A 13,574-nucleotide genomic window follows, 5' to 3' on the forward strand; every position below is an offset into this window, starting at 1 on the left:
CAATCTGACCCGTCAGACAAGCACCATCAAAGCTAAGTACCCCTGACCTGGGGCGTCAACACATATGCCTGCCATGCCTGCCATGCTGATGCAAAGGTCAATTAGAGCTCTCAGTATAACAGTACAGATAAGCATAATTCAATGAAGCACCCCAAATGACCAAACATACAAATCACAACAGGAGTTTTTTTGTAGCCCAACAGGTCTAACCAAAGTTATTCTGTGTAGGTTAGAGTGTGAAAAATCACCAACTTTAGCATCCATAAAGTGTGCTGTTTAAAAAAATATTAGTGTACTTCTGTCTCCAATGCAGTGTATAGTTTGAACCAAAACTCAATTTAGTAAAATGAGTGGATAAGAGGAGTGCCTGGTTGTTTGTTTACATGGCTGGTATCAGATTTGCATGGTAGACTGCTTGATTGATGGAGGGTATACCACAGCCCATTATTCTGTGTGTGTGTGTTTGTGTGTGAATGAGATTGTGTGGTTACCCGTGCTTACCTGCTCGACTTGAGTTACAGGGATACGCATATGGCTGTACACGTGTGCCACACACAAACACACACACACACACACACACACACACACACACACACACACACACACACACACACACACACACACACACACACACACACACACACACACACACACACACACACACACACACACACACACACCTGCATGCTTTACAGTCATAATGTTTAAGGATTATTTATCATCTGTTACTATAGAAGGACTGTATTGCTGCAACCCTTCCTTGACACAAAATGCACACTATTTATCCATGTTCCCGCATGTTAGGATTACCTGTTAAAGCTTTAAATAATGTACACCATTCCTACATTATTGATCACAAGCAGTATATACAATGATTCACCCTCCACAGTATAGGAGAGTTCTCAGGAGGGTGGTGCACAGTACTGAGTTACACGTATGAATAGTGTGTTAATCAGTAAACTGCAGTAAATCATTAGACATCTTGTTGTATTCATTAATATTAGCAAATACATGCAGACATTTACTCAATTCAGGACTCATACAGCTACGTAATAATTTGTTATATGCTGTTCATAGGCATACCTTGACTTCTTACCAGTATTGTGAATAAGTACAGTGGATATGGTCTACAGTGGTACAGAGAGCCTTGGTGTGCATCCAAAATGCCACCATATTCCCTACATGGTGCACTACTTTTGAGCAGAACCCTATAGGCCCTGGTCAAAAGCGGTGCAATATAAAGGGTGCCATTTAGGACACAATCTTGGTTTGGCTGTGGCCTCCTGAGCCTCCTGAGTTGAGCCTGATGTTGACAGAGGGAGGGTGCCCTTGTCCTTCAGCCCTGAATAGTCTCTGATTGTTCTCAGGAATGACTGCAGGGCTGCTAAACTGGGTTTATTTCAATAAGACAAGAATCTGCATTGATCTGAACAAACTGTCAAGTGCTAGCAGATCATTACTCAACAGGCAAATCAAGCCAGAGCTGACCCAGGCCCTGTAAAGCTATTGTACTGTAGAATGAAGTAGGGCTGGTTGACAAAAGACTTTGAGAGTGGTTTTGTGTGTCATTTTTACTATCTTGTGTGGTATGGTCAAACGTGAAGGAGTGCACACACACACACACACACACACACACACACACACACACACACACACACACACACACACACACACACACACACACACACACACACACACACACACACACTTCCTGTCTTCCAAGTAAAAGTTGATGAATCAGATGTGGGTCTTTTTCACTGACTCATTGGGCCCATGGCCAGAACGGAAGCTCATTACAATTATAAAGCCCTGAGAGAGTGAATGAGAGTTGGATGCAGTGCTTGACTTTGGCAGGAGCTCACCAGAGCTGAGTACATTTACCTTTCACATTTTAGCAATTTAGACTCATACAGAGCGACATACTGTAGTGAGTGCATACATTTCCATACTTTTTTTCCCATACTGGTCCCCCATGGGAATTGAACCCACAACCCTGGCTTTGCAAGCGCCATGCTCTACCAACCAGTACTGGCGCACAAATGTTCTACTGCTTGAGCTCCTGTTACTCTTCTAGAATATTATCTCAAAGGTTTTGAGGAGCTCCTGCACCTAAATATAAACAGTACCTGTACCCAAAATGAGTACCGGAACCTATTTCAGTCCAAGTCGAGCACTGGTTGGATGAGATTGGGAGGTGGTAATGAGCGTGAACAGGCTGGACGGGGCAGCTGACTGGGCAGCTCACTTCCTGTCTCCGTTCCGAACGGCACCCTATTAACTCTATTTCATGCTTTACTTTTGACCAGTTCAAAATGGCACCCTTTCCCTTTATCGTGCACTACTTTGTCAAAAGTAGTACACCAAATAGGCAATAGGGGGCCATTTGGGATGTAGTCCCTGTGTTGCCACTGGCCATGAAGATTTTGCATATAAAGACCATTATCTTTAGTCTACAAACACACACACACACACACACACACACACACACACACACACACACACACACACACACACACACACACACACACACACACACACACAAAAAAAAAATACACACACACACACACTACACAAGGATCTTTCTGGAGGTTTTATTGACACGATGGTGACAGGAAGACGGCTGAGACAGACATTTTATTACAATTCGTATCACTGCGTGTGTGTGTGTTACCAAGGCTGTTGGTGGACCTCATCAACTGGCAGACAGATTGCACAACATTGGGTAAACTTACTGGTGGCCATAAAGATACTGTATTTGATAGGTTCCAAGATATTGTTTGTCTACGTTTTTATTTCCCTGGTTGAGACATTCACTGTCTTCTTTGGCAGACAATCCAGAGACATTTGCAATCAGTGATGCCTTGTGCCCTTTGGTATGCACCAGAGCCATACAGTACATATCTACAGTCAGGTTGACTCCCCATAGTACTGTATGCTATACTTCGTTCCCTCCTTCAGGTAACAGTAGTTATATTCATAACTGTACATTTTCAATGGGGTTGAGGTCCAGATGTTGATTTTGTGGTCAATGAACCATTTATTTGTGGATTTTTATGTGTGCATGGGGTTAGTGTCTTGCTAAAAGGTCCACTTGCTGCCAAGTTTCAGCATTCTGGCAGAGGCAACCATTTTGCAGTAGTTATATTCATAACTGTACGTTCCCTAACCTCACGGTTCCAAGAACAATACTTACCTTAACTCGTACAAGAAACAGCATGTCCAAAACAACAGAACACTTGTTGTGATTTGGTAAAGCCCACACACATGCTTTATAGCATCGACCTATGTCGATGAACCGCGGCAGCCCAAGACTCAAACCCACAGGAAACTGTGCAAACCCTGATAATGTGCTCTCGGCGCGTTGCCGGCCATTAAGGCAGCCCAAGGCTCAAACCCACAGGAAACTGTGAAAACCCTGATAATGTGCTCTCGGGGGGCTGCCGGCCATTAAAGCAATCCAAGGCTCAAATCCACAGAGAAACTGTGATAACCCAGACAAAACGCTGCCTAACATCGACCATGGCGGCCCAAGTCTATAGAACCCATGGTTCCAAGAACAACACTTACCTTGCGACCCTGAAAAGTCAGGCAATTCCAAAACAACAGGGCACCTGATGTGACTTGGTAATGCGCATACGCGCACCGCTTCATCGACAAACCTCCTCTTCTGTTGGGACAAAAACGCACGATTCAGAACCGTACACCCTGTTCACCATCCTCACCCCCCATGGTGAAACTGTGCATGCCAGCCACTGGACGGAGCACGCTGCCAGTCTCTCATACATGATCTCCTGGAGGAGTGCCACCCTGGCGACTGACACAGTCTTGGCAACTGTGTGTCTGAACGTGGGGAAGAAAGTGTGTGTTCTGATATCCAAGAGTCAATCAGTGACTCTGAACACTGCTGACACCCCTCCCCTATCAATTCCGACCACCAATCTTCCAAAAGTCAGCACGTCTCCCAATGGAAGTTGAGCCCAGCCGGAGAAAATGGCCACACGAACGAACTGGTCTGAACCAAGGCCTCCTGAGCGTGTTTCCACCCTAGGCAAACAGGATAGCACTAGTGAGTATCTTTAATTTTCATTGTGAAACCACATGCCATAGGGCACAGTCTTATGTTCAAACTCGGCTGGTTAGCTTTTTTAGACTTACTCTTACCACTGGTCATCTTAATCAAGCAAGGAAGCGCTGGCTACACAAGCAGAGCAGAAAGTAGTGGGTTTTTAGAAAACACAAAAACCAATCCCAAGACCCAAAACTTGGAACATTTAGGGGGACGAGTACTTTCTCCCCACTAACAAGACACCTAAGTCGGAGCTGAATCTCGTAGCCTTTGTGTACTTGAAAAGTTTGTAAATTGAGTGACACGTTCTTCCTTCAGGCGAGCTGAAGAGCAAAGAAATGGATGTGAGCCCCGCTATTATAACCAGGAACGTGGGGCTTCAAAGGGCGGGCTCGTTATCCATTGGCCCGTTGGGCGTGATTTCAGTTTACTTCAGGTGAATAGGATTGGCTGTTGACTCCCCATCGTATGCTATACCGAGTGACCTACTGAAAGGGAACCTGTGATTTGAATTGAAGAGGGTAGACCGTAAGTGCAGACTAAGGATATCAAGAATCTGGAAAGATTCTGTATGGAGGAATGGTCTAAGATCCCTCCCACTGTGTTCTCCAATCTCAGAAAACATTTTAGAAAAAGGCTTAGCGCCGTTATCCTCACAAAATTAGGTATGGAAAGGTATTGAAAACCGGTGTGCCAAAATTTTTACTCTTATCTTTTAGAGATTTTTTTTTTTTAACAAAATCTATTTCTCAGAGCAATTGTATCAGTATAATAATAATATACATGTTTTTTTTAGCATACAATGTAGTTGTGTTTGTATTATTTATTTTACAAACTCTTTTTTTTGTTCATCTTCATCAAGGGTGCCAATAATTTTGGACCTGACTGTATATCTATGGCTCTGGTAAGCACTGCAGATTGCCTTGAGTCATGCGAGAGAGAAGTATGCACTTGATTTGAGACTAGTATGTAGTTGATTTGAAAAAATGTTCACTCGTTTTTATGAAATTACTACAGAACAAACCCCAAAAACCGAGATCACAGTTTGGTGTGTTTACTTTTCGTAACCCATCATAACTATCAAGCTGAAGAAATGAACATCTCAGATCTGGAAAACAATCTCTCAGATGACATAACAACTACTTATCGTTAAATTGCACTTACACTCTGCTCCCTTTTCTACAGCTCCACCGGAAGTGACTCCCTTCAACCCCTTCTCAGTCACAGAATAGAGAACCAAAACATAAACTCAGCAAAAAAAGAAAGTCCTCTCATTGTCAATTGCGTTTATTTTCAGCAAACTTAACATGTGTAAATATTTGTATGAACATAACAAGATTCAACAACTGAGACATAAACTGAACAAGTTCCATAGACATGTGACTAACAGAAATTGAATAATGTGTCCCTGAACAGCTGCGTTAAGTACTGCACTGCATCTCCTCCTCATGGACTGCACCAGATTTGCCAGTTCTTCCTGTGAGATGTTACCCCACTCTTCCACCAAGGCACCTGCAAGTTCCCGGACATTTCTGGGGGGAATGGCCCTAGCCCTCACCCTCCGATCCAACAGGCCCCAGACATGCTCAATGGGAGTGAGATCCGGGCTCTTTGCTGGCCATGGCAGAACACTGACATTCCTGTCTTGCAGGAAATCACGCACAGAACGAGCAGTATAACTGGTGGCATTGAAATACTGGAGGGTCATGTCAGGATGAGCCTGCAGGAAGGGTACCAGATTAGGGAGGAGGATGTCTTCCCTGTAACACACAGCGTTGAGATTGCCTGCAATGACAACAAGCTCAGTCCGATGATGCTGTGACACACCGCCCCAGACCATGACGACCCTCCACCTCCAAATCGATCCCGCTCCAGAGCACAGGCCTCGATGTAACACTCATTCCTTCGACGATACTCGCAAATCCGACCATCACCCCTGGTGAAACCCGCTACTCGTCAGTGAAGAGCACTTTTTGCCAGTCCGGTCTGGTCCAGCGACGGTGGGTTTGTGCCCATAGGCGACGTTGTTGCCAGTGATGTCTGGTAAGGACCTGCCTAACAACAGGCCTACAAGCCCTCAGTTCAGCCTCTCTCAGCCTATTGCGGACAGTCTGAGCACTGAAGGAGGGATTGTGCTTTCGTGGTGTAACTTGGGCAGTTGTTGTTGCCATCCTGTACCTGTCCCGCAGGTGTGATGCTCGGATGTACCGATCCTGCGCAGGTGTTGTTACACGTGGTCTGCCACTGCGAGGACGATCAGCTGTCCGTCCTGTTTCCCTGTAGCGCTGTCTTAGGTGTCTCACAGTGCGGACATTGCAATTTATTGTCCTGGTCACATCTGCAGTCCTCATTCCTCCTTGCAGCATGCCTAAGGCACGTTCACACAGATGAGCAGGAACCCTGGGCATCTTTCTTTTGGTGTTTTTCAGAGTCAGTAGAAAGGTGTCTTTAGTGTTCTGCGTTTTCATAACTGTGACCTTAATTGCCTACCGTCTGTAAGATGTTAGTGTCTTAACAACTGTTCCACAGGTACATGTTCATTAATTGTTTATGGTTCATTGAAAAAGCATGGGAAACAGTGTTTAAACCCTACAATGAAGATCGGTGAAGTTTATTTGGATTTTTACAAATTATCTTTATAAGACAAGGTCCTGAAAAAGGGACGTTTCTTTTTTTGCTGAGTTTAGAATGTGAGTATACCTGTAGAGTATACTATACAACTCAAACATCATGTGGCTTCCTGTCAAAGCAAGGGCTGATTTCAAAAGCATTACATGGGCTTGCTCCTACCTATCTCTCTGATTTGGTCCTGCCGTACATACCTACACGTACGCTACGGTCACAAGACGCAGGCCTCCTAATTGTCCCTAGAATTTCTAAGCAAACAGCTGGAGGCAGGGCTTTCTCCTATAGAGCTCCATTTTTATGGAACGGTCTGCCTACCCATGTCAGAGACGCAAACTCAGTCTCAACCTTTAGGTCTTTACTGAAGACTCATCTCTTCAGTGGGTCAGATGATTGAGTGTAGTCTGGCCCAGGTGTGGGAAGGTGAACGGAAAGGCTCTGGAGCAACGAACCGCCCTTGCTGTCTCTGCCTGGCCGGTTCCGCTCTTTCCACTGGGATTCTCTGCCTCTAACCCTATTACAGGGGCTGAGTCACTGGCTTACTGGGGCTCTCTCATGCCGTCCCTGGAAGAGGTGCGTCACCTGAGTGGGTTGATTCACTGATGTGGTCATTCTGTCTGGGTTGGCGCCCCCCCTTGGGTTGTGCCATGGCGGAGATCTTTGTGGGCTATACTCGGCCTTGTCTCAGGATGGTAAGTTGGTGGTTGAAGATATCCCTCTAGTGGTGTGGGGGCTGTGCTTTGGCAAAGTGGGTGGGGTTATATCCTTCCTGTTTGGCCCTGTCCGGGGGTGTCCTCGGATGGGGCCACAGTGTCTCCTGACCCCTCCTGTCTCAGCCTCCAGTATTTATGCTGCAGTAGTTTATGTGTCGGGGGGGGGGCTAGGGTCAGTTTGTTATATCTGGAGTACTTCTCCTGTCCTATTCGGTGTCCTGTGTGAATCTAAGTGTGCGTTCTCTAATTCTCTCCTTCTCTCTTTCTTTCTCTCTCTCGGAGGACCTGAGCCCTAGGACCATGCCCCAGGACTACCTGACTGTCCCCAGTCCACCTGGCCGTGCTGCTGCTCCAGTTTCAACTTCCACCTGACCGTGCTGCTGCTCCAGTTTCAACTGTTCTGCCTTATTATTATTCGACCATGCTGGTCATTTATGAACATTTGAACATCTTGGCCATGTTCTGTTATAATCTCCACCCAGCACAGCCAGAAGAGGACTGTCCACCCCACATAGCCTGGTTCCTCTCTAGGTTTCTTCCTAGGTTTTGGCCTTTCTAGGGAGTTTTTCCTAGCCACAGTGCTTCTACACCTGCATTGCTTGCTGTTTGGGGTTTTAGGCTGGGTTTCTGTACAGCACTTTGAGATATCAGCTGATGTACTAAGGGCTATATAAATACATTTGATTTGATTTGATTTGATGTCGCGGCAAGGCATCTCTCCCACTCTTCATTTGGGAAGAGACATTTGGAAATGTGTTGCTCTAATTCTCACAAATTTCAAAATCCATTGAATTGTATGGGAACTTCTCTTCTCAAATAATCTATAGTGTATTTAGTGTGGTTTTATAGAAGGGTGGTTGTATCTTGGTGGGAAGAGAAGAAACACTCTTTACTTGCCACAGGTTTAATCATCATGATAGTAATGCAATACCACTTCAGATATTTGCTTAGCAAACTTTACATCACTGGCAAAATCCTCTCTATCTCTCTCTTAACAACAGTGCAAAAAAGAAGAGTCAGAGTGTGAACCCACAGGATGCACCTGTCCCTTTAAGACAGAGGAAGTGTCTCAACCTCCCAGGTGCAGGAATACAATGGGATGTGACCATATTTGGTTTCAGGAAATGCTGGAATTCCTTCAGGTGAGATCGGCCAAGGGATTTACGTCACAAAGCAAATGGGGTCACATGAGTGAAGTGAACACAGATCTGTAAGAACGCAACACGCTAATTTAACCCCCGCACTGCCAAGTCATTCTGAATGAGACAACTATTCACTATCACTGCTGTAGAGAACACAGTTCAACCAATATCACTGTCTGTGTATTACTGATTGCACCAGTCCAACTGTAGGCAGGCATGCAACCCAGAAAATCATGATAAGGAATTGTTTTTTATATCAAATGCTAAATATTATAATTTAGATGCATATATTAGAACATAGAAAATGAAATAATAGTTAGAAAATAACTTATTTTATTATTTTAGAATAATAAAACTTCAATAGAAATGTAGATCCTATCTAATTTCTAAGGAATGTGCATGTACAGATGAAGGAATAGTAACATATCTTTAGTTAATGTAAACATGCACTCATTCTTTACTCAACCACATGATCATTTCTCATACCTGCAACACTGGGAAAGCTTCATTAAATGTCTTTTGATATGTAAATACCCTTTCTGAGTGTTTGGTTCATCTGTTTTCCCAACACAAACATAATGAGGACACTACCACCTGAAAAGTCAGGACACCTGAAATAGGGCTGAAACTCTCCAGGCAAAAATTGGATGGTCACCCTAACACACTTGGTCAATTTACTAGAATACAATGTGTAGGCCTATTACCATGAACTTCAAATAGGCCTACCGGTAGCCAGTGATGTGGTGGTAAAGAAATTGATGGAAAAAGTCATGCTCCCTATACTTTCAATGCATTTTCTGAAAAAGGGGAGTAAACTGCGTTTAGTTGCATTTACCCTCCACTAGGCCTAAACTGCCGGTAGCCTTACTTCTCAGCCGAGGCAATTTTACATACATGAACACACGCAGAACAGGTAGCCTACATTCAATATAATACACGAGTTGAATCAAAACATGTTTACACCCTAGTTCATGAGTTGTCCATAATTCATGAGTTGAGTGCTTGGAGTGTTCACAGATCGTGTGACATAAAACACAACCTTTCTTTCCTTACATTAATGACATTTATGACAGTGTTATTTGTCATTGTTAAGCATTTAACAATTGAATCAGAACATTGAACTTAAGCCCTGTACGATTCACGGATCTTGGAGAACTCTGAAAATGTAAGTGTAACTATGCCTACATAAAATGGAATTATGTTTGGCTGTGAAAAGAGTTCTCATGGGCACACAAACCCAAAATATTGTAGGCCTATGCCATTGCAAAATCAAATGCGTCTAACTGAAAGAGTCAACTATAGGCCTACGGTCAATGTTGGATGGGTTGGATGCAGATTGGTGTCTAGCTGTAGGCTAGTTGTCTAGTGATATTGTTGTCTAGCTGTAGGCTAGTTGTCTAGGGATATTGGTGTCTAGCTAGCTGTAGGCTAGTTGTCTAGGGATATTGGTGTCTAGCTAGCTGTAGGCTAGTTGTCTAATGATATTGGTGTCTAGCTAGCTGTAGGCTAGTTGTCTAGGGATATTGGTGTCTAGCTAGCTGTAGGCTAGTTGTCTAGGGATATTGGTGTCTAGCTAGCTGTAGGCTAGTTGTCTAGGGATATTGGCGACCATCATCAGCTGATCCAGGGAAGAAAACAAATATTGATAGAAAATAATAAAGCTAAATCAATGGTCTACTTCTTCTGGCCACGGAGAATACCACTACCGGCGAGCAATGAGCAGTGAGCCCTCTAAACAGCTAACTGACAAGAGCATACAATGATAATCAACAGAGAAATCTAATGCATTGGAATAAAGGATCATTTTATCAAGGGCACATGGCAAACAAACGGACAAAATGAGCAAGCACAAATGAAAATCTATGCATTGAAAGGGGCTCAGCTGGGGCCAAAATTCAGCCCTACTGAGTGGACAGCGTCGTGGACAGAGAGACAATTTGTGTAGCCACCTAGAAATAAATGGGTTAAACCATGACAGAGAGATGGGGGTGTTAGTTTCATTTGGAAGCTTTTATTTTCATATTGACCACTGTAAAACATATTTACCATTGCATTTTAAACAAATGTAATGATTGTATTGTTATGTTGTTATCTGCAGTGTATCTTAGCTATCTCTCTCCCTCTCTCTCTCTCTCACACACACACACACACACACACACACACACACACACACACACACACACACACACACACACACACACACACACACACACACACACACACACACACACAAACACACAAACCCACACACACACACACACACACACACACACACACACACACACACACACACACACACACACACACAGTGATACGTATTGTAATAGAATGTCTGTCTGTCTCTTCCTGTCACCATCGTGTCAATAAAACCTCCAGAAAGATCCTTGTGTAGTGTGTGTGTGTGTGTGTGTGTGTGCGTGTGTGTGTGCGTGCGTGTGTGGTTCAAAGAATAAGAATAATGTGTGTGTGTGTTTGTTCTCTGGTGGTGGTGGTGCAATTCTGAACTGCTCCAGGAAACAGAGGGAGGTGTAGAAGGGTAGAGGACCCAACTGAAGAAGAAAGGATGAGAAAGGAGACAAATAAACCCTGTTTAGCCCTAAGAGTGTGGGAATCCTCATGCCTGAGGTTTGTTTTGAGTTTACACAGCCACGCAACAACAATACAGAGTTAATCCCACTCTCTCTCTCCTTCTGTCTCTCGTAAGCTGATACTTTGAGACCTGAAGGTGTACTAAAAGCACATATATAGGTAAATCCCTGTATTGTTTTCTATCTTATGTTTTTTTTTACGTGAATCTTCTCACTACAAGATGGTTCCACAAATCACACCACAACTTAATCATAATCATATAATCACACTCCTGAAATGCAGAGCAAACTGAGTAATGATGATACTGTATGTCAAAGATCATGATGCTACTCATCACTACACCAGATGGCTTTCTTCACAGATTAGTGTTCATATCAAACACTCTCTACTATGTGGCAGTCTCTTAGTTTCTGTTTCCCAAACGACTTTAAGACCCCAGGCTTCGTGTGTCTACTGTAGTTTAGGAGTTGGAAGACTGGCAGACCAGAGGCAGTATATAACTGGAAGTGTGTGTGTATTGCTCTGTAAAGCAGAGTGGGCAGAGCGGAGTGTGAGGGTGGTTTTGACTGGGATCAATAGGGTCCTGCGGCACATACTCCTTGTACCTTCATGTACCTTTCCTTGGTCTGATCCATATTACCCAATCAGGTGTTGCAGGCTCCAGGGTTTCAATCAAACCAAACTTAATCAATCATAGTTATGCTGGTGGCTCTTTTGATAAGTGTAATGTTTCTTGAAAGGTTTTGAAATGTTGCAGTCTGTTTTACCTGAACATTTCCATTACGGTTTGGAAACCCTTTGGTTCAGAAAGCTTAGCTGTCCCAAATGTGCCTGTTGTGGAATCATTCATCCTTAATCTCAGTAGAAGGCCTGACTATGCTCAAGCCACTGCAATAGAGTCAGGAACGTACCTGGCTGTGGAAACTACATGAGTGCCAGGGATGTGGCTGTGGAATCTAAAATAGAGCCAGGGAGTTGGCTGTGGAACTACAGTAGAGCTAGGGATTTGGTTGTGAAAACTACAATAGAGCCAGGGAGTTGGCTGTGGAAAATACAATAGAGCCAGGGATTTGGCTGTGGAAAATACAATAGAGCCAGTTAGTTGGCTGTGGAAACTATAATAGAGCCAGGGATTTGGCTGTGGAATCTAAAATACAGTGCCTTGCGAAAGTATTCGGCCCCCTTGAACTTTGCGACCTTTTGCCACATTTCAGGCTTCAAACATAAAGATATAAAACTGTATTTTTTTTGTGAAGAATCAACAACAAGTGGGACACAATCATGAAGTAGAACGACATTTATTGGATATTTCAAACTTTTTGAACAAATCAAAAACTGAAAAATTGGGCGTGCAAAATTATTCAGCCCCTTTACTTTCAGTGCAGCAAACTCTCTCCAGAAGTTCAGTGAGGATCTCTGAATGATCCAATGTTGACCTAAATGACTAATGATGATAAATACAATCCACCTGTGTGTAATCAAGTCTCCGTATAAATGCACCTGCACTGTGATAGTCTCAGAGATCCGTTAAAAGCGCAGAGAGCATCATGAAGAACAAGGAACACACCAGGCAGGTCCGAGATACTGTTGTGAAGAAGTTTAAAGCCAGATTTGGATACAAAAAGATTTCCCAAGCTTTCAACATCCCAAGGAGCACTGTGCAAGCGATGATATTGAAATGGAAGGAGTATCAGACCACTGCAAATCTACCAAGACCTGGCCGTCCCTCTAAACTTTCAGCTCATACAAGGAGAAGACTGATCAGAGATGCAGCCAAGAGGCCCATGATCACTCTGGATGAACTGCAGAGATCTACAGCTGAGGTGGGAGACTCTGTCCATAGGACAACAATCAGTCGTATATTGCACAAATCTGGCCTTTATGGAAGAGTGGCAAGAAGAAAGCCATTTCTTAAAGATATCCATAAAAAGTGTTGTTTAAAATTTGCCACAAGCCACCTGGGAGACTCACCAAACATGTGGAAGAAGGTGCTCTGGTCAGATGAAACCAAAATTGAACTTTTTGGCAACAATGCAAAACGTTATGTTTGGCGTAAAAGCAACACAGCTGACCACACCATCCCCACTGTCAAACATGGTGGTGGCAGCATCATGGTTTGGGCCTGCTTTTCTTCAACAGGGACAGGGAAGATGGTTAAAATTGATGGGAAGATGGGTGGAGCCAAATACAGGACCATTCTGGAAGAAAACCTGATGGAGTCTGCAAAAGACCTGAGACTGGGACGGAGATTTGTCTTCCAACAAGACAATGATCCAAAACATAAAGCAAAATCTACAATGGAATGGTTCAAAAATAAACATATCCAGGTGTTAGAATGGCCAAGTCAAAGTCCAGACCTGAATCCAATCGAGAATCTGTGGAAAGAACTGAAAACTGCTGTTCACAAATGCTCTCCATCCAACCTCACTGAGCTCGAGC

The sequence above is a fragment of the Oncorhynchus mykiss genome, chromosome 15 (assembly GCF_057628025.1).
Source record: "Oncorhynchus mykiss isolate SJ-2025 chromosome 15, ASM5762802v1, whole genome shotgun sequence".
NCBI classification, from domain to species: domain Eukaryota; kingdom Metazoa; phylum Chordata; class Actinopteri; order Salmoniformes; family Salmonidae; genus Oncorhynchus; species Oncorhynchus mykiss.